The sequence below is a fragment of the Peromyscus eremicus genome, chromosome 2 (genome assembly GCF_949786415.1).
Source record: "Peromyscus eremicus chromosome 2, PerEre_H2_v1, whole genome shotgun sequence".
NCBI lineage: Eukaryota > Metazoa > Chordata > Mammalia > Rodentia > Cricetidae > Peromyscus > Peromyscus eremicus.
The window spans coordinates 124,137,100-124,160,473 of NC_081417.1; the positions used below are offsets into that span (position 1 = coordinate 124,137,100).

Consider the following 23,374-nt stretch of genomic DNA (forward strand, 5'->3'; position numbering starts at 1 on the left):
AGGTGAATATTTTAAATTTCAACAAAATGAGTTCCTCCTATTAAAAACATCATATGCTACTTAGACTAAACTGTACCAGATTTGATTACATATTCTAGAAATCATCTGGTTTTTTTTAAAAAAAAAGTACATTTGATCACCAGCAAAACCAAAAGGAATGTAATAAGTGAGGGGAACTCAAATGTAAATTATATCAGAATGAGCAGCTACTGTAAGTTTCTAATTTTTAAAGATTTATTTTACTTTATGTATGTGAGTCTTTTGCCTGTATATACGTGCACCACATGCATGTTTGGTGCCCTTAGAGGTCAAAAGAGGGGGTCAGATCCCCTGGAACTGGAGTTACAGGTGGTTATGGGCCACCATGTGGGTGCTGGAAACCAAACCCAGGTCCTCTGCAAGAGCAACCAGTGCTCTTAGCCACTCAGCCATCTCTCATCCACTACTAGAGGTTCTAAGATGTGCTCTGACTTCTGAGAAACCAACTGGCAGGCAATTTACAGCCTTTGATTCTAATTTTTGGGAAAAGAAAAGTTTAAAATGAAACGCATACTGTGGCAATCATATCTTTAAAACCTTGTCCATTCTTTGCTGGTTTAAATTTTACTTTAAAATTAATGCAAAAACCAAGCACTTACAGATTCAGATAGCTTTGGAATGATACTGAAAACATCTTTTGATTTAAAACAAGCATATGTTACATGACAGTAACAAAAGGGAGCTGAAGTTCAGTACACCTGCATAGATCATCAATCAAACACCCACTGTTTAAGTAAACAGTAGTTAATTTTATAAACCCTATTGTGACATCTCAGGGAAACGTTTTATAATGGTTAGATGAAAATGGTTGTTTTCCAAGTTTTAACTGTGATAAATGAACTTTAAATATGCATGAGGTGCTTTGTCGGTATCCATGGGAGACCTGCCCTTTTCTGAATAGAAATGGAGGAGAAGCGGATGGGAGGAAGGTGTAGGGGAGGTGGGAGGAGGACTGGGAGGAGAGGAGGGATGCGAAACTGTGGTCAGAATGTAAAATAAATAAATAAGTAAATAAATAAAATAAAATAAAAATTCTGTATTTTTGAATTTCAATGCTGCTGTGGTGGTTTGAACGAATATGGCCTCCATAGAACCATGGGAAGTAGCACTATTAGGTGGTGTGGCCTTGTTGGAGGAAGTATGTCACTGGAGGTGGGCTCTGAGGTCTCGGATGCTCAAGCCAGGTCTAGTGTGTCTCTCTTTTCCTGCTGCCTGTGGATCCAGATGTAGAACTCTCAGATACCTCTCCAGCACCATGTCTGCCTGCATAATGTCATGCTTCCCACCATGACAATAATGGACTGAACTTCTGAACTATAAGCCAGCCCCAATTAAATGTTTTCCTTTATAAGCGTTGCCATGGTCATGGTGTCTCTTCACAGCAATAGAAACCCAAACTAAGACAAATGCCATCATGTTCTTGTCAGCTGATCAAATGAATAATCAGTGCTAGCTTAAAATACTTGCACATTTCACTGTTTTCATGGCTACCCTTAAGGACAGAGCTTAGATCTGGCCTTATCTTATACAGAATTATTTATTCATCATTTAAATCAGTTGGCTGCTAAAATGATTTCTGGGGCTATGAATAATTTTCTATATTTGAATGTATTCCTGTAACTGACAAAGTAAATGAAGCTCCCTCTTTTCAGTATTCAAAGCAGAAAGCAGGAGACTTGAAGTTGTGTTTTTTGAGCCTATGAAAAACACACACACACACACACACATACACACACACACATCTTATAGTTTATGGATGTCACCTAGGTTACCAAAAGAACACAAAGAAGTACTTAATTGTGTCTGGGATATCCTGGAAAATTTTTCTGGATGCAGTAATGATTGAAATAAGATGTAAAATTTTGTAGAAATTTCTAAGGAAAGTTGAGGGTAAGGTAAGAGGATAAGTATTCCAAGCATGTGGAATACTATAAAGAACAGCAAGTGTTTTTGTGCTATTCTTAGAATGAAGAAGAGCCCTGAAAAGACAAGGTCCCATCAAGAAGTGTCTTCAATGAAGTCCTATAATTTACAGTTTTATTCTGAATAGGAGCCATTTTCTAACTGTTAGTCACATTACCACTTTCTGTTGAGAAAAATAGAGCAAGATGCTTTAACTTCCCACCTCCACAAACTGAAGCGTGTGAACACCCCTGCAGCTACCAGATTTAGATCCAGATGATTTTGGGGCAGTATGGATTCTCTTGGCTCTTTCTTTCTTGTCTTTTTAAATATTTATTTATTTATTTGTTTTATGTGTATTCCTGTGTCTGGAAAGCTGCACGTGTACCACATGTGTGTTGGTACCCATGGAGGCATCAGGTCCTCTGGGATTGATGTCACAGGTGATGTAAGCCACCTGATGTGAGTTCTGGGAACGGAACCCAGGTCCTTTGGCACAGCAGTACATGCTCTTAACTGCTGGACTCTTTCTCCACTCTTCATGCCCTTTTCTTATCTACAGCCACCCCTCACCCAGACAACCACTATTCTGACTTTAGATTGCCATGGGTTGGTTTTGCCTAGTCATGTATTCTTTTCTTTTGGACTTAAAACTAAAAAGTTCTTAGGCTGGTGAAGTGGATGAGCAAGTCAAGGCACCTGCTGCCAAGCCTGAGGGACCTGGGTTTGATCCCTTGGATCTACATGGTGAAATGAGAGAGCCAACTATTACAAGTTACCTCTGACCTCCACACAAAGACCATCACACACACACACACACACACACACACACACACACACACACACACACACACACAGAGAGAGAGAGAGAGAGAGAGAGAGAGAGAGAGAGAGAGAGAGAGAGAGAGAGATACACACATAAATAACGAAATAAAACACTTGTTTCTGTATTCAGCATGGATTCATGAGATCCATCCGTATTCATGCACTGTCCCACTGGCTCTTGCTCCTGTTGTCTGGGAGCTGTGCTTATGACTTCACTACAGCTTTTGTCCACCTTCTGCCCGGTATTCTTAGTCCTTCTCCATCAGTAGGTTCTCCTAGTTTTATTTCTTGCTGCTGTGATTAAAATACCCTGACAAAAGCAACTTCAGAGAGAAGGCATTTCTTTTTTTAGCTCATTAATTCTAGGCTACAGTCCATCACTGCAGGGAAGTCAAGGCAGCCTGAACTTGAAGCAGCTATTCGTATTACAGCCACAGTCAAGAGCACAGAGAAATAAATGCATGTGTCCCTACCAGCACTCAGCTTTGCAGTCTCCATTCTTATACAATCCAGGATGCTCAGGCTCAGGGCGTTACCCACAGTGGACAGGTCTTCCCATATCAATTAATGTAATCAAGATAATCCTCCACAGGCATGTCCATAGGCCAACCTAATATAAATAATCTTTCTTTGAGACTCCCTTACCAGGTGATCCTAGACCAGTGGCTCTCAGCCTGTGGGTCGCGGCCTCTTTGGGGGATTAGAGCGAACCTTTCACAGGGGTCACCAAAGACCATAGGAAAATACAGATATTTACATTACAATTCATAACAGTGGCAAAGTTATAGTTATGAAGAAACAACGGAAATAATTTTATGGTTTGGGGTCACCACAACATAAAGAACTGTATTAAAGGGTCACGCATTAGGAAAGTTGAGAACCACTGTCCTAGACCATGTCAAGCTGTCAATTAAAGTCAGCTATCACAGTAGCTATTCTGGTACATGTGAATTATTGTCTCTTGATAGTTATAAATTGTATTTCCATGATGAGAATATTGAAAATTACTGTCAGTTTGGATATCTTCTTGTAGGACGACCTGTCCACTTCTTTCAACCATATTGAAATTTTAAAATGACTTTATCAGGCCTGGACAGATGGCTCAGCAGTTGAGAGTACTTGCTGCATTTACAGAGAACTGGAGCTCAGTTCCTAGCACCCATGACAAGTGGTTCACAAGTTCCTGCAGCTCCAGCAGATCCTCTTCTGGCCCCTCCTCAGGAGGACAAATGTTGCTTGTTTTCTTTCATATGTAAATCTCAATCTGGCTTATTTTGCTTACTATGATGATCTCTAGTTCCATTTTTCTTGCAAATAACATAATTTCAGTATTCTTTATAGCTGAATAAAACTCTGTTGTGTACATACATCACATTTTCTTTATTCTTTTTCATCTCAAATATTATGTATGTATGAGTTAGGGATGAAGCTTCATCATCTCTCCTACAGAGAGTCAGCTAGTCTAGCACTTGAGAGAAATCCATGCTTCTCAATTGAAGCTATAACTATGTTGTAAATTTGGTGACTAGAGATAGGGGAACCTGTTTCGAAATTCTGTTCTGCATCATTAGAGGCCTATATCTCTACTACACCTAAACTGTAATATATCAATTGCTTCCTGAACTTATGGTATAAGGTCATATATCATCAAAATTGATATATTGATATGCAACACATAAGAACTTTATGGAAAATCTTGAAGTCTTATTTTTCATAATGATTTTAGCTGTCTTAGTACTTATGCATTTGTATGTAAATTTTAGAATCAGCCTGGCAATTTCCATAAACCCCCAAAATCTTCTAGGATTTTGAGTGATATTGTAATAGGATAGCCAACTGGTGTTTTTGTAATACTGATTTTTTTCTCTATGAACATTTTTTTTTGTTTTCCATAGAAATTTGTTCATTCAAATCTATTCAGTCAGCTATGAAGAGTCTTCCTGTGTGAACTGTGCTGACAAATAGACCGAGATGGAACAAGCCCATCACTCGACGCCTGGATTTGTTTTCCATACACGCTATCTATCGTATGTGGTCATCTGTTGAAACAGATTTCTTTGTACAGGTCTTAGTTTTTAAACACCGTCGACACTATGAATTCTGAACAAACTGGAGTTAGTTCCTTTGTTTTAACTGATAATCCTCAACTTCACCACAAAATAAAGAGCATAGGCCAAGGAAGGCGTAACCAGTCACTCATCTGGAACTGTATGGCTTCTATCACTTGGGGTTTTCGGAATAGATGTGTTTGGGCCCCATTCAACTGTTAAAGAGGATTACATAATGAATATGCTACATTGAAATTATATGATATAGTATTAATTTTAATCATCAATATCTTGAACAGACTCATTGTTACCCAAAATTTAAAACCTGTTTCTGAGTCCACCAGGAGGTGGTATGTGTACATCACCTTGTCACCCTGTACTTGGGGGTGGGTGTCATGGACTACTTCAGTGGAAAATTTTGCCTTATAAATGAGTCACAGAAATTTTAAAAGACAGCTTTAGTTGTCATTTTAAGAATAACAAAGGTGAAGATTCCTGAATGTTTAAAATCATCACAATTTTGAAATTTTTGAGAGTTCCTGGGGACACTGATTTATTATTCCTGGATCTTGAAGAGTAACATGCAAAGAATTTGAAAATGCTGAGAAACTTGCTTTTTACGCTGTATGTCACAATTCTAAAATATATCATTTTTGATGAATAAATGTACTTTAGTACATTTTTTGAAGAATACCATATGCTTTAATTAAATATATATTGTAGTACTGATGCTGGCAGGGTAGAAGTCACTTCTGTTGAAAATTATATATACACACACATATATATATATATTTATGTTTAAAAGATTTATTTATGTTTATGTGTGGGAATGTTTTGCCTGCATGTGTGTATGTACACCACGTGTTTGTTTGGTGCCCAAGGAGACCGAAAGAGGGCCTCAGAGCCACAGTTAGCCACTGTGTTGGTGTTGGGAACCAAACCTGGGTCCTCTGCAAGAGCAGTAAGTATTCTTAACTATCTCTCCAGCTCTTCCCATTGAGAACTATAAAAACTGGTTCATACATGACAAGATGAGAGGAAAAGGCAATCTCTTAGAAACAACAATTTTAAATTAAAAGTGTACTCAGTAGTTTGTAGTAACTGTATACATGTCATAACAACATGTACATATTTAGAACACCCCAGGGCTCTCTTTATGAGAAAACAAACAATTACATGATTTCTAATTTATATTAACTTTTTAAAAACCCAATCTGTTTATACTCTTACTCCTCAGACAAGATCAATTATTCTGGGGCATACACTTTTAACACCATTATTAGAGTGGTTTGCAAATTACAGAAATGCTCTTTCTTGAGAGTGGAACAGCTTTCACTTCCTGTTACAACCAACATTTGCCATTCAGAAAATGAAAAATGGAATGTGTAGCCCCAAACACAGATATACTTGAGCAAACTGACCGATACACACTATTGTTTTAAAAATAAAGATTGTGGGCTCTACGCTAGGAGTCCCAAGTAGGCAGTGTCAAATGGAGCCTGCTTCTCTGCCTCCTGGGTCATCACAGCTCTTGGAGGTGTTACAGGCTTTGAGACATTGAGCTCTTTTTTTCCTCTGCATCTTTAAAGTCTGAAACGGATCAGTGTTTCAGCCGCACACACCACAGCACCTCCACTGTCAAACTCTCCACAATAATTGGTTGCAGGAAATAGAGGGACCCACTGCCTCTTTGCAAACATTTCATATTCATCTTCAGCCACCTGATGGGATCTGCTAATAATATGCAAATCGTGCTTATGGAGAAATCCCCCCCACTACCACCATTTGCGAACCAGAAGGGAAAGTCACTTCCTTTCATTTCCATCCCTACCTAAGATGTCCTTATAGGGATCAGACCACAAGATAGCACAACCAAACTCGGATGTGGTGCATCAGCTGGTTGCACTGTTCACCCAGACTGGTCCATAGATTGACAATCTGGTGCTATACACCCACAGCAGACTATTTTCTCATCCATGATGGCTGCCGTGAACTTTTCCCACCATTAAATCTTCCCATAGTTGTATCTTCTTTTCCATTCATCGTGAAATCCATAGATTCTATGTAGCATAGCCATGGCTTTGGGAAGAACAGACTCTCTGGATATTTGATGTTGTCAGCTAGTAAGAGGCAGTCTCCAGAGATTTTCTACTTTGTCCCCATAGTCTCCCAGAAACATAGTGCTTTCTGGAGGGAAGCCAAGTTCCAGTGAGAAAGGCAAACTGAGAAAAACCTCCTGAGACTTTTAACCACAGTCCTCAGATTTCATTCTTCTGTAGTGGAACAGTCTTACCTGGCTTGAACTCTCTCACTTCTTTTAAAAATGTTTTAAAATTATATATATATATATATATATATATATATATATATATATATATATATATATATAGTGTGTGTGTGTGTGTGTGTGTGTGTGTGTGTGTGTGTGTGTGTGTATGCCGTGTCATGCATGTGGAGGATGTAGGGTAGATTGTGGGAGTTAGGTTTTGTCTTTCCAGTATGGGGGTCCCAGGGATTTAACTCAGATCTCCTGGGCTTGACAACAGGTGCTGAACCATCTCATAGGCTCCAACCCTCTCACCTCTTCAGTGATGCTGTGTTTGCCGGTGTCTGCCCTTTCCTTGTGGGATGACTCATCCCTAACGGGCTTGAGGGCCAGACAGCTCAAACAAGTAAAAAAGATACTTTCTGAGAGTCAGCCTGGGTCTGCGTGATGGCCTTAGCAACAGCAGCTGAAACATGAGCTGGAGATGACCTGGACCAATGAGAGGCAGCCATGTCACACCAGCAGGTGCATATTCATCAGACCTCCCCCCAGGGTGGGGTGGAGGGTATATAAGGCTTGCCTCTTCCTGAATAAACTGAGCTTATTGTTGTTATTGACATTCTCCCTGAGTCTGTGTGGTTTGACTCTGCGCCTACTTGGCCCCCACCCCCAAAGGGAACAACAGCAAGGACCCTGCTACATTTCCTGTCCACAGTAGATGTTCCCTGAGCTGCTGCCCAAGACTTGGGCCAGTACACAGAGGCAGTAGCTGTGGGCAGCAGGCCACTCCTGGTGGGGTCCTTGTCCCAGCCGCCCTTGTCCCCTGCTTCCTCCTTTTCTGTCCCCTGCTTCCTCCTTTTCCCACTGGAACCACTAACATCTTAGTTTGGGTTTCTATTGCTGTGAAGAGACACCATGACCACATTAATTTTCATAAAAGAAAACATTTAATTGGGGCTGGCTTACTGTTCAGAAGTTTAGTCCATTATCATCATGGCGGGAAGCATGGTGGCCCACAGGCACACATGGTGCTGGAGAAGGAGCTGAGAGTTCTACATCTGTATCTGGCAGGCAGCCGGAAAAGAAATCAACCCTGGGCCAGGCTTGAGTACTTGAAACCTCAAAGCCCTCCCCCAGTGACACACTTCCTCCGACAAAGCCATACTTCCTAATAGTGTCATTCTCTATGAACCTATGGGGGCCATTTTTATTCAAACCACCACAATGGGCTGTCCAGGAACATTTCAATTAAGGTCTTTAATTTCTCTCATCAACAGTTTGTAGTTTTCCATGTTGAGCTCTGTTTCACTTTTTATTAGATTTGTTAATAAACAATGACCTTTTAAATGTCATTGTCAGTGCTACTGTTTTGTAAATTTCACTTTTCTGTGATTTGCAGAAATACAATTAATTTTTGTGTGTTAACCTTGTCTATATCTGCCTTCCTAATTTATTGTTTAGATTTTCACTGTATGCATCATTATCTGTAAATAACATTTTACGTCCTTTCCTACTTCCATACCTTAAAAAAACTTCATTTTATCATAATGTTGAGTAGTGAATCACAGACATAGTATGTCTGTAAATGCAGGAGGAAAGTGTTACCCCTATAACTTAGCTGCAGGCCTGAGTACCCAAGACCAAATTCAGGTTGTGAGGCTTGGCCGCAGTCACCTTTATCTCTTTAGTTTTCTTGAGACATAGTTTCATTGTGTGGCTCAGGCTGGCCTGGAACTCACTGCTTGTCTTGAGCTCCTGGTAGTCCTCCTCCTTCAGCTCCTGAAGTACTGGTGTTGTGAGTGTGTTTAACCACACCTGACACAGTTCAGGTTTAGTTCCTCCCTCCTGGCTCCCCTCTCATTTGGTGAGTTTTTGTCTTAGATGAGCCTTGAACTTTATCATGATGTTTTTGCTGTCACTCTTGCTGACTAATATGAAGAAAAACACCAATATAAGAAGAGAGCAAAAATGGTTTTCTTCTTACTCGGTTAATCAATAGTTTTTCAAATGTTGAATCCACTTTGCTTCCTGGAATACATCTAAGCGGACCATTATGTATTATAATTTTTAAGTGTCACATTGCTTCATTTGTTGATACCTTATTTAGAATTTCAGCTTCAAGGTTCATGGAAGAAAAATGACGAGCGATATTATTTTCATGTATTATCTTTTGCCATGGTTAGGATTATGGTTATATTGTCTACTGTCTACCGAGGCTAAGTTGGGAGGTGCTCATTATTTCGCTGTAGTTTGGAAGAAGTTGTGTTGATGTAATTTTTCCTCTCTCAGTGTTTGGAATGGCTTTCTAGAAAGGCATTGCAGGCCTGGAGATTTCTTTGTCAGGAGGGCTTTAATTGTGAATATAATTTCTTTACCCAAAATGAGACCATTCAGCTCTTTCCCATTATATATTTTGGAACTATGCTATTGAATGGATATAAATTTAGGATTCTCGGTGCTCCTTCTGGATTGACACTTTAATCATCATAAACTACCGCTCTATATCTATTAATAATACCTTTTGCTTTAAAGTCTCTTTTTCCCCATATTCACACAGCCCTGATAGTTTTCTTTGGGTTGGGATTTATTTTCAGCTCTCTTTTCTCATCTCTATATGAGTCCTGAAAACAGCACACAATTACTTCCTGTTTCGCAGTCATCTGGATCATATTTATCTAACATCAGTACCGACATACATGGAGTTAATCTACTACCTAGCTGATTTTGTGTGTGTGTGTGTGTGTGTGTGTGTGTGTGTGTGTGTGTGTTAATCTTTCTTTATTTATCCTCTCCCTTCCCCTCTTCTTGCCGAGCTGAGGGTTTTTAGTTGCACATCTTTTTGGTATTGTTCTCATAAAGATCACTTCACAGCCAAATTTCTCAACCTCAGCCCTTTGACGCTCTGGGGCAGCCATTCCTTCTGTGACAAGACGTCCTTTGCATTGCAGGGCCTTGAGCAGCACCCTGGGCCTCTGCCCAGTAGCAGTGTCCTCCTTCCCTTCCTGTTGTGCAAACTATCTCCAGATATTGCCACAGAGTGCCTGAACTAGCCAAATCAACCATGTTTAAGAACCCCTGCTCCAGAGTATTGTCTGATAGTGTTAATCCCACCGGTCGAGAATAGGACCATCACCACCACCGTTTAAAGCCAAACTTGAAGCAAGCTTGAATTAAAGACTGCCAGGTTGATAGACTCTGACCAGGTCCATCTCTGGGTTCCCAGGAGATGGACACAAGTCACATCCTGCAGAGGCTTGAAGAGGCAACCCCCATAAAGCCACCGTATTCCCATCAGGTCCGATCAGGGCCAAGCATGTATCCTGATGCATTTCCTGCCATGTCCCTCCTGCCCATATGTGATCAAGTACGTGACTGTAGTTGGGTCAAAGAAACTTGTTTAGGGGAGTAAAAACATGTGGTTTGTTGTCTCCTATAAACAGTAGCCTCCAGCATTTCAGGAAATACCTGTCCTTGGGCAAGGGGCTTACAGGTCAGAGGCATTTTTCTTTCATGGATCTCTTAGGCACAGTAATTAAAATTTAAAACGTAACTTTGGCTCTCACATTAGCTACACAAGGCAAATGGTATCCGTAATGTAATTTACATTAAAAAGTAAAAGCACGAAAGTAAAATTAATTAAAACAATGTTTCTTTTTGAGCAGGTCTAGCCAAGTAGTTACCACTTCAGTATGTAATCAATGTAAAAGTATTATCTTTTATCTTCTTTTCTCATTATGACTTGGAAATTCTGTGTGTGTTTCCATTCTCACAGTATGTCTCCCTCTGAACTGAGCAGAGGAAGCAGCCACAGGCTTGTGCATTTGAACAGCTAGTCTTCAGCTGGTGGTGCTGTTCTGGAAGGTTTTGAAACCTTTGGGAGATGTTGGCTAACTGGAGGAAGGAGCTTGCTGGGAAGTAGGCATCCAGGATTACAGCCTAGTCCTACTTCCAAGCCAACTGTCTGCTTCCGGAGCTCAGCCATGACATAACCAATCACCTTCCACCGAGGCTGCCATTGCCACAAGCTGCCCCCACCGTTAGGCTTTTCTTCGCCTTGGTAGACTGACTATATTTTTCAAACCATGAGCTTAAATAATTCCTTTCACCTTTTCTTTTTTTTTTTCTTTTTCAAGACAGGGTTTCTCTGTGTAGCTTTGCACCTTTCCTGGAACTCACTTGGTAGACCAGGCTGGCCTCGAACTCACAGAGATCCGCCTGGCTCTGCCTTCCGAGTGCTGGGATTAAAGGCGTGCGCCACCACCGCCCTCCTTTCACTTTTTAAATGGCTGTCAGTTATTTGTCACAGTGATGACCAAAACAGGAAGATCAGACACAAGAAGCTGGTATCAATCCATGGGGCTGCTGCTGTGATAAACCTGACCATGTGGTTTACAGGCCTTTGCAATTGGTTTGTGGGGGAAATGTGGCAAAGTTTGGGCTAAGAGATCCCTACAGTGTGCAAACAGAGCTACTGGCCCTTCTGGCCTGAGCACAACAGAATGCTGACAGAGACTCAGGAAGGACTGTGCTCTTAAGTATTTTGTGGGGGTCAGGTGGGGTGAGGATGTTTATTTAGGATTGGGTTAGACGCCATTCACATTAATTCTGGTAAAGAATCTGGCTGTGTTAAACTCATGCCCTGGAAATCGTGAGTTAGGCTGAATTTCCAAGTAGTGAACTAATGTTTTTGGCAGAGGAAATTCTCAGACAGCATGGCATTAAGGCTGTGGTGTTGATATCACTTGCTGGATTTAGCTTGGTTTACAGTGAGAGACAGCAGAAAGATGCAGGAAAGGCACAGTTTGGTGCCTTTGGAAAGAGGTGTGAATCTTTGGAGTTGCAGACAGCACAGGTGGGGAGGAAATAGTTGTTAACTGTTGCTAGTAAGGAGGAGTGTGTTGTGCGGGGGCCATAGGAACGGTGCCCTGAGGGCAAGACACCATGTTAGCTTGTGATTTTTATCACGGCCGTGACAGAAACAACTTAGGAGGAAGGGCTGGTTTGAGATTACAGTTCAGAAGACACAGCCCACAGAGGTGGAGAAGGCTTGACCACAGAAGCAGTTCATGACCGTAGCAATGGGAGTGTGGATGGCTAGTTATGTCACGTCAGAGGTCAGAGTGGAAAGCTTGGGGAAGAACCAGGGCCAGGCTATAATCAGTGGCCACTCCATAGTGACCACTTCCTTCAGTGATGTTCCAGTTCAAAACTTCCCAAAATGGCCTCACCAGCCGGAAAGCAAGTGTTAAACACGTGAACCTGTGAGGACATTTCACACTAAAGCTACAGTATATACAGCCTGTGGCTGACACATTGAGCAATGCTCTAGAGACTTCTCTATTCTTGCTCTACTGTGGTCATTAGTAAATAAGGTGGTGCTATAGTTTTAGATTCTCTACAAAGACCTTCGCGGAAAACGCTCAGGCTCCAGCATGGCACTCTGGGTAGGTGAACTGGGTTGTAATGATGCTGAGAGAGAATATCCCGGGTCTTCAAGTAGCTGTTCTAAATTCTAGAGAGACACCAATGCTTCCTTTAGCTATGAGATTAGCACCTTTTTTTTCCTTCCATTTGGAAAATTAATGTATTTAATCAGCCTGCAGGAATTTGAACTGGAATCGGACCTCAAAAAAAGAAAGAAAGAAAGAAAGAAAGAAAGAAAGAAAGAAAGAAAGGAAGGAAGAAAGGAAGAAAGAAAGAAAGAGAAAGAAAGACAAGGCCACAGGGACTTTCATCTACATGTATCAAGGGATGGCCCTAGAGACAAAGAACTGAGCCAGGCCTAGAATGGGAGGGGGTCTTCCACCCACCATATCATTTAAAAAAAGGTGAGGGGATTCTTTCCTTTCTTCTCTCTTATTATCATCCATAATTAAATTTTATTTATTAAGTGAATGAATGAACACCTTGCAATGAAAAAAAAAAAAAAGCCAGAACAGAAAAACATCTACATGATGTAACTGTACTTGTAAGTTATTTGTGCAGGGAAAAATTATCTTTCATTCATTTAGATTTTTACAAATTAAACAAAGCTTGAAATGTATGTTTTTCAAAATATCCTTTCTTTTCTTTTTTTTAAAAAAATTTCTGAGGTTATAGTATGATTATATCATGCATACACCCCACCTCCTGCTGGAGGTTATTTTCACTTTGAAAAAATGAAAATGGGAAATATTTGAGATAGAAAATCTTTTTTTCCTCAGGCCTGGACTTAAACAAAAAACCGTCTTGGTGGCATAATTTATAGATGTATAACAGAGCCTCCCTGCTGAGGATGGAGGCAGCCTGCTGAGAAGAGACAATGGAGAAAAGCTGGGGCCAAATCTCCTTCCAGAAAAGGAGGGTAAGCTGCCTCACACCTTCATCTAAGTATCTTCCAGCCTTTGCCTGATGGTTTTCCCTCAGGTATGATGGAGAGAGTTTGGATTCTTTGGATTCTTTCTCTCTCCAGTTTGGCCAAACTATAAATAAATCCATTTTCCTTTATATATCTTTGTTTTCTAATTATTCTTTTTGTTTTTGTTTTGTTTTTCGAGACAGAGTTTCTCTGTGTAGTTTTGGTGCCTGTCCTGGATCTCACACTGTAGACCAGGCTGGTCTCAAACTCACAGAGATCCTCCTGGCTCTGCCTCCCGAATGCTGGCATTAAAGGCGTGCGCCACCACTGCCCGGCTTCTAATTACTCTTGAATACATGGAAACTCAAGTGGCAGGCCATAGCCTGAGAGACACTGTGTGTGCAGCCAACAGCAAGTCCATAGAGCCTGGCCTCGCTAAGCTCTTGGGAGCCTCTGTCCACCACAGTGTGCCCCAGGTCATGGGCTTTTATGCCGTCTTAGCCTGTGGAGATGCAGTCTTGCTTTGGTCCCATCTTTCATTATTTCATTATTCCTTCCTTCTGAAATAGGAATATTTAACCTGTGCTATTACTGTCTCTTAGAAGTACCTAACTTTCTTTTGTATTTTCACAAAGGCTCACAGTTAAGTTTATTTTGAGTGCTGGAGAAGATTGAAGGCTGTAACTCTTTGTGTTTGTTTGTTTAACAACTCTAGAATAATTTAGAAATGAGCTAAATGCATTTTGCGTTGTGAGAGGGACACCAGCTTGGAGGGGAGCAAGGAGAAATACTACAGTTTGTATTTTAAATTTCTCCAAAGGCCACATGTTAAGATTTATTCTCTGGCTTGGTGCCTTTGGAAAGTGGTACAAATGGTAAGGGGTGGGGCCTAGCAGGAGGTCTCCTGATTAGTGGGAGCACCCTTGTCAGTATTTGTGAGGCCTGATAAAAGCCCTAAAGAAAGTAGGAATAGAAGGAACACATTTCAACATAATGAAGGCTAATGTGCAATTAATCTGTTGCCAACATTATTTCAAATGAGTGAAAAGTCAAAGAATTTTCTCTAAAGCCAGGCACAAGATAACGGTGCCCCACTCTCTGCCCTTATTCAACATAGTGATTGAGATCTTAGCCAGAGCAATAAAACAAGAGAAAGAAAGAAAGTGGATAGAGTAGTAAAGAAAGAAGTCAAATGTTTCCTGTTTGCTGGAGACATGATACAATATTTAGAATACCCTAATGACTCCACTAGAAAGTTCTTAAATCCTATAAACACTTTCATCAAAGTAGAATACAAAATTAGTAGCTTTTCTATATTATGTCAATAACAAACTTGCCAATAAATAAACCAGGAAAAAAAATCCCATGCACAATTGCTTTAAAAAAAAAAAGAAAGAAAGAAAAGAAGAAGATTCCCAACCAAAGAGGTAGACAATCTCTACAATGAAAAAAGAAATTGAGGCAGATGTTAGAATATGCACAGGCCTCCTATGCTCATGGATTCGCAGAACTAATTGTGTGGAGATATCTATATTACTCTAAGTAATACACAGACTTAACACAATCCTCGTGAAAATTCTACTGACATACTTTACATAATCAGAAAACAACAACCACAAAAAACAACATAAATGTATATAGAAGCACAAAAGGCTCCAAAGAATCCCAGCTATGGTAAACAAAAGAGCAAAGCTGAAGCATCACTTTACCCCCTTGAAACTGCACTACACAGCACAGCAGCAAAAACAGCGTGTTCATCACACAAAACAGACATGTGCATCAGCAGAATAGAATAGAGGTTCCAGAAATAAGCCCATATGACCACACACACACACACACACACACACACACACACACACACACACACACACACAATGTACCAGCTCCCAACCAGCTCCCAAATCATGACACAGAGACTTCTTATTAATTATAAATGTTCAACCTAGCTTAGGATCCTTTCTGGCTAGCTCTCTTTAACTTAAATGTTTCTCTTTATCTACCTTTTGCCTTTGTTTTTTTTTTTTCTTTCTTTCTTTTTGTATGTCTTTCTTTCCTGCTTCCTCAGGTGTCTGTCTGTCTGGCAGCTGCCTGGTTTCTGGCCCCACATGTGTCCATCTCTGTCTCCCTTGTTCTCCCCTCCTTTCTCCAGAGTTCTTCTACTTATTCTCTGTGCGCCAGCCCCACCTATCCTTTCTCTGCATAGCTATCGGCTGTTCAGCTCTTTACTAGACCTATCAGGTGCCTTGGGCAGGCAAGGTAGAACAGATGCAACACATCTTTACATAGTTAAGCACACATCCTTACGTGGTTAAACAAACACAGCATATGCAAATGTAACACACCTTTACACAGTTAAAGTAATATTCCACAACACACACACACACACACACACACACACACACACACACACACACAAATCCTACTCAAGGTTTGGGGACATGTCTCAGTGACTAAAAGCGCTTGTCACACAGATCTGATTAACCGAGTTCAACTTAAAACCTGGAACCCACATAAAAACCAGGATGGCATGGCACACATCTGCAGTCCCAACACTTCTGAGGCAGGAGGGAAAGCAGAGGCAGAAGAAGTTTATGGGCCAGCTAGCCTGGAGTGTGTGTGCCACATAGCGGCAGCAATAAGAGAGATTCTGCCTCAATAAGGCGGGAGGTGAGAACTGATCTTTACATCCACTTTGGCATGTATCTGCTCCCCAACCCCACATTCTAATTCAAAATGTATCAAAGACCTTAAATTAGACCCGAAACTGCTAGAGGAAAGTATAGGTAAAGCACTCCATGATACAGACACAGGTAAGGACTTACTGAAAATGGACTCCAGTAACACAGGAAGTAACCCCAAGAATTGGCAAGTGAAATTGAGTGAAATTAAAAGGCTTCTGCACAGCAGATGAACGAATCAGTAAAACGAAGAGACAGCCTGAAGAGTGGGAGACATTTACCAAGCACATATGTGACAGGGGATTAATATCTGCATAGAACTCAAAAAATGAAATACCAATAAAGCAAATCATCCAATCAGAGAGTTGACTAATTAAATTGAATAGACAGCTCTCAAAGGAAGAAATTCAAATAGCCAATAAATATTTGCAAAAGTGTTCAACATACTTAACTGCCAAGGGAAATACAAATTAAAACAGCCTTGGAATTTCATTTCACCCCAGTTATCATCAAGAAAATAAAGGACAGCAAATACTTGCCAGGGTGTGAACAAAGAGGAGCCCTCATAACTGGCTGGTAGGAGTATAAACTAGTGCAGCCACTATGGAAATCAGTATAGAGGTTCCTCAAAAATCTGAAAATAGAATATTCATAAATATGATTCAGCGACAACAGTCCTGGGCATATATACAAAGGACTCTAAGTCAGCATGCTAGAGAGATACATGTGTGTATCTCTGTGTTTATTGCTACACTATTAACAATAGCCAAAATATAGAGTTGGCCATCTTTCAGACAGATGTTTGAAGGAAATGTGGAATATATGCACAATGGAATTTTTTCAGATACTAAAAAAGAATGAGATTATGAAGTCTGTAGGAAAATGTATGGAACAGTGTGGGACAGTTCCACACAGTTAAACTGATCAGTACATTAAATGAAACAAACCAGATTCAGAAAGACAAAGATCATGTGTTTTCTCTCATATGCGGAACCTTGGTTGTGTGTGTATGTATAAAACACGAAGTGAAAAGGGGACTATGAGAAAGAAGGAGATCCAAAGGAAAGGGAAGAGGAACAAGAGAAGGAATCGGAATGTATGTGTCATAATAGCAAAATGGGAGAGTGTTGGGGGTTGAAAGGGGACCAACAAAAGGGAGAGAAGGGGGATGGAGAAGGCAGTGGTGGGGCAAATGAGAGCAAAGTTTAGCAATTTATATGTAGGAAAAAAAAGTCACAATGAAACCCACCTCTTTGCTCACAAACATAAAAAGTATAATTAAAATTGTAATTTTTCTGGAAAAAGCAAATTAATTTATTAATTCTTTGATATTTCATACAATGTATTTTGATCATATTTATCCTCAGTTTTCCCCTCTAACCCCTCCCAGATTTATCCCATCTCCCTACCCACCCCAAATTTTGTGTCCTTCCATTTTTTAAGAACCTATGAGTTCCCATTTGTGCTGCCCATATACTTCTGGGTGTGGGGCCATCCACTGGAGTGAGGTTCACCTACGAGGAGCCACACCCTCAAGAAAATGGACTCTTCTTCCCTCAGAAGCCATCAGCTGCCCTCAGTTAGAGGTGGGCTAATGAACTCCTTCCTGCTCCATGCTAGAGTGCCCAGTGATCTGTGTAGACACCCACCGCAGCTGTGAGCTCGAGAGTGCAGCAGCCCTGTCGTGATTGTATTCTGGTTTTATGCAACCTCTGGCTCATACAGTCTTTCCTCCCCCTCTTCCGTGGTGGTCTCTGAGTCTTTGGAAGAGGTATGACATAAATGTCCTATTTGAAGCTGAGCACCTCAGTGACACTTGCTCTCTGCACTTTGACCAGTTGTGAGTTCCTGCTTTAACCACTGTTCACGGTACAAAGAAGCATCTTTTGTGAGGACTGAGAACTGAACTAGCTTGTGGGTAGAGAGAGATGAACGTATAGGGCAGTTTGATACTATGTCCACTTGGTGCAATAATAGTGTCACCCCCGAGGCTAATGAGTTCCCCAACCATGGGTTCTTGTCCAGGTTTACAGTACCAGGCATGTGTTTCCTCCTGTGGAGCAGGCCTTAAATCTAATCTGAAGCCGGGCGGTGGTGGCGCACGCCTTTAATCCCAGCACTCGGGAGGCAGAGCCAGGCGGATCTCTGTGAGTTCGAGGCCAGCCTGGGCTACCAAGTGAGTTCCAGGAGAGGCGCAAAGCTACACAGAGAAACCCTGTCTCGAAAAACCAAAAAAAAAAAAAAAAAAAAAAAAAAAAAAATCTAATCTGAAAGCAAGTGGTTAACCCCATGACATTCATGCCACTCTTGCACTCATGGGCACCTTGTCCTGCTGGTCATTTTGTTGCAGCAAACTATCAACTTTAATATAACTATAAATGTCACGATACTTGTATCAAATACTAAGCAATACAGATTTTATAACTTATTTGCACAAATTGTTTGTTATTCAATTTTTGTTATTTTAAGTCTAAAATTTTAATTGTTTTCCAGTTTCTTTACAATGTATCATTCTAGAAAAATGTATAACTTTGGTAATGTATTTTTTTGTTGTTGCAGCAGAATGTTACCTATCCTTCCTCCTATATCCTATTCACAAGTCAAATTATCACTATGACTTTGAGTGAATTTTTTAAATTAGTAAATTAATTGAGCTATTTTCATTTAGGTATTAGGGATTTGGGTTTCCTTTTTATGAAATATATGTCATTTTTGCCTCTTACAGGTTGCTTACTTTTCATTGATTTGAAGAAGTTTTTAATCTATCTTTCTAGAATGGGTTATCTATCCTTTTGGTTATAAGCCTTTAGGGGATGAACTGTCACTCCAGCTCAAGAATAGCTCATTGTAATCATTTCATATTGAAAATATTTCCCCCATTCTATAATTTTTATGAACTTTTCTATGAATATATATATCATACTAAATAAGATTCAAAAAATTTATAGGCATGATGAGATTGAGATGTTTGTTGACCATCCAAGTGAGAGTATATTGACCACAGATGAAAATTTGGGGATGTGCACGGACTCTCAGAATCACTGTGTCGGATTCTCCACTAGCCCTCCTAGCCTGATGTCGGTTACTTGCTCAGCATCAGTTACCTCATTGACCAATTCTATAGACTCTATGGGAACAAGTAGCTTCACAACTGAATCTTAGAGTCTTGACTCCTTCCACAAATTCTAGGATTAGATGAAGAACAAGAGGCCAGATGACTGGGAATTAAAGAATAATTATGTCTGTGAGAAGCAAACGGGGACAACACAGCAAGGGAGGGAGGGAGGGAGGGAGGGAGAGAGGGAGAAGGAGAGAGAGAGAGACAGAGACAGAGACAGAGACAGAGAGGAGAATTTGCTCATTCTTCCAGGAACATAATAATTAGTAGACCATCTTTCTGCCTTTGCGTTTTATCTGCTCTCCCACTGTCTTTCCATCTCCAAATTGTACATATTTTGACAGGTCCTGCTCAATGGGTCCTTTTCCATTTTAGCTCCTGGGTTGTTTTTCACTCAGCTCTAATGGAACCTTTCCTCTTTCTTACCCATGATGCTTACTGTTTTCACTCACGTAATTACCACCTCTTCACAAGACAAACTGGGCCCAGCACAGTGCTCCAGAAAGTTATTTCATCCTTTCTCCTGATTCTTTCAAGGTCATTCTGCCCAATTTTTATTCCCTATTCCTGGCTGTTGTCACAGGCAGATTCCATAGCTTTACAACTGTGCTTAGTAATTGTTAAAAAAAAAAAAAAAAAAAAAAAACCACCTTCAGAGGGCTGGGATGGGCACTCAGTCCGTAAAGTACCTGCTGAGTAAGCATGAAGACCTGCGTTTGGATACCCAGCACCCAGGTATAAAGCTGGGTGCCGTGGCTTGTGTCTATGACCCCAGTGCTCTGGCAGGAGAATCTCTGGAGCTCACTGGCCACCCAGCCCAGCTGCATCAGTAGCCTCAAGTTGAGTGTGAGACCCTGTCTCAAACAAAGTGGAGAACAATGGAAGAAGGCACAAATGACTGCCTCCGTAGTCATACCAAACACACCTACATGAACATGTACACACACACCCACACACCTACACTCAAATGAAATAAAAACTCAAAACTCTCTTACTTAAATAAATGATGCATCTCTTTTGAAACTAGAAAAGTCAAATCTCAACACTCCTACTTCAAACGTTTATACAGGTTAATCTTCTCTTCCACCCAGGTTGGAATTCTAATTCAGGGTTAGAAGTCTTTGTTAGTGAAAGTCGGATAACTGACTTGTCTCTAGTCTGCTATTTCTCCTCCCTCATTCACAATGCTGGTTTGATTTGGAACAGGAGAGAAAGAGGGAGGGAAAGACGCACTTGATTGATACAGTGAAAGTCTGCCTTGGGGGAGGGGAATCTTCTCCATGGTAATTGTACAGTTGGGTTACATTTTCAAAAAACCAGGTCTGTGGCTTCCTTTAGACTCCTTTCTGATTCCTGGAGATACACTATAATCCTCAGTGTCTCTCCCAGCCTACCAAGTACAACTTCCTTTAACATTAAAAAAAATTCTCTGTAGTTAAAAATTATTGAAGCTCAGTTTCTGGGAGTCCACACATCTCTTACAGTCACCTCATCCAAACTTTTTTTTTTTTTTTTTGTGGAGTCCCTTTCAAGGAAACTTAATCTACCATCATTGTACGACAGTGGTGGGACAGAAAACAGACTGCAATAATTTGACCACAAGAGGATTGGTGTGTGTGTGTGTGTGTGTGTGTGTGTGTGTGTGTGTATGTGTGTGGTCTTTGCTCTAAACATACTGCCTTGGAATTTAATACGTACTGAAACTTTCAGCAGGGCAGTGGTGGTACATGCCTTTAATCCCATCACTCAGTGTTGCAGGATGTTTGTGCACACTGACTCTCTGAGACTGCCAGTAAAGTTTACCTTGAATCAGAGAGCAGACTCAGCAATATGGCTGGAATCAGCCATAGAGGTTTTGGAGGATACAGATAGAAAGACACAGGAATTAGTAGGGAGGAACTAAGAAAGCTTTTTGAGACTTTTGGCTCAGGGAAGGAGAGGAGGTCGCTGGTAGATTCTCTGCCACTTCTCTCAGGTTTTGACCCCAATATTTGACTCTGAAACAACTTAGATAAATACATCACTCTGGAGATAGAGGCAGGAAGATCGCTGTAAGTTCGAGGCCAGCCTGGTCTATAGAACAAGTTCCAGGACAGACTCCAAAGCTACACAGAGAAACCCTGTCTTGAAAAACAAAAACAAAACAACACAAACTTTCACAGAAGTCAAGGAGTAGCACAGAACTCTGTTTTGACAAGACTTCCACTCTTGTACTACTTTATCACCAAAATATTCCTTGGTACCTTCAAAAATAATCTTGTCACGACATACCTTAAGCCAGACATGGTAACATACACCTGGAATCCCAGGACTTGAGAAGAGAAGGCAAGGGTCAAGCATCAGAAGTTTGAAGTAGTCATCCTTGGCTACACAGTGAGTATGAGGGCAGCCTGGGCTACAATAGACCCTGTCTGAAAATAAAAACAAAAACAAACAGAGCTCAGAGCCCCCAGGTCTTGTTTCCCACCTACCTCTGACACTTTTCTATTGTAACAGCCTACATCTTGTTTTACGTGTAGTTCAACCTCTCCACCATCATAATTTCAAGTGTTGACTCTAACCATCATCTCCTGCCTTTCACTATGGACCATCCAAGTGGAAGCACTGGATGGAGCCAACTTGAAAGTATCATCAACTCTCTTAGTCGTGCTGAAATGCATTGTGGAATATTGTTTTAACTGGGCAAAGATGTGTTACATTTGTTTATGCTGCAGAATATCACTGTAACTGTGTAAAGGTGTGTTACTTTTGTTTATGCTGCATTTGTTTAACCATGTAAGGATATGTGTTTAATTATGTAAAGATGTGTTGCATCTGTTTCACCTTGCCTGCCTAAGACACCTGATTGGTCTAATAAAGAGCTGACTGGCCAATAGCTAGGCAGAGAAAGGATAGGCAGAGCTGCTAGGGAGAGAGAATAACTAGAAGGAGAAATCTAGGCTCAAAAAGAACAAGAGAAGGAGGAGAGAATAAGGGGTGCACCCGGGGCAAGAAGCCAGACAGATGCCAGACAGACAGACATAGGGAAGCAGTGAAAGTAAGATATACAGAAGTAAGAAAGGTAACAAGACCCGAGGCGAAAGGTAGATAAGGAGAAACAGACTAATTTAAGTTAAAAGAGCTAACCAGAAATGTGCCTAAGCTTGGCCGAGTATTCAAAACTAATAAGTCTCTGTGTCATGATTTGGGAGCTGGTTGGTGGCCAAAAAGAAAAGGCTTAGTACAAGGATGTCTTAGTTGTCTTCCATCGGTTTATGATGACTCTGTGCCGCCCTTAGCTAATTTTAACTCTATGGCCGATGGCAAGAATTTCCCAACTACCACAGGAACCCTTTCCCCTTTCTTTTTCTTTTTCTTTTTTCTTTTTTTTTTTTTTTTTTTTTTTTTTTTTGGTTTTTCAAGACAGGGTTTCTCTGTGTAGCTTTGCGCCTTTTCCTGGAACTCACTTGGTAGCCCAGGCTGGCCTCGAACTCACAAAGATCCGCCTGGCTCTGCCTCCCGAGTGCTGGGATTAAAGGCATGCGTCACCACCGCCCGGCCCCTTTCCCCTTTCTGTGGCTTTGTCATACCCCTATGGCAAAACTAGTTAAACCCAGTTCTCATTATACTCACAGAACTAAATGTGGCTGGGGAACACACCACTGTATTGCTACTTTTCACCTTTAACTTAGGATCACAAATCTCCAATGGGCCCTTAGTGGTATTCTGAGTTCATTCCACATTGCCTAATGTTTCCACTTCCACTCCGTTAGAAACTTTTTCATTCCTTTACACTTTCAGTGCCTCGGAGTCCCTGACTTCTCCTCCCCTCACTTCTTTCCTCCTCTGACTCTCGGCTGTGATGGCTGGTTGGGCTGAGCACACTCTCGAGGTATCGAGAGGAATCCACGGAAAGAATGCAGACAATGTGAGATGAGTTAGAGATGTGGCAGAAGTCAAAGATGGGTTGTGAATACATGATGTGGGTGCCGGAGACACCAGAGATGGGGTGCCTGTGTAGTAATTGTTATGTTAAGCGTGGTGCTGTCTAAGAATGAGAACAGTTAAATCTGGAATCAGTACATTTCAGTGCTCGCTATTTTTCCGACTCAAAAACAAATTCAGTTTCTTCTAGTTACGATATGATGTGAATTTTTATTACTCTATTTACTGCATTTTGAT

General features: G+C 40.9%; 1 pseudogene; it reads right to left on the bottom strand.

Moving 5' to 3' along the window:
- Positions 1 to 6,274: 6,274 nt before the first annotated feature.
- LOC131904847 (serine/threonine-protein phosphatase PP1-gamma catalytic subunit B-like) lies at positions 6,275 to 23,171 on the bottom strand (annotated as a pseudogene).
- Positions 23,172 to 23,374: the final 203 nt, after the last annotated feature.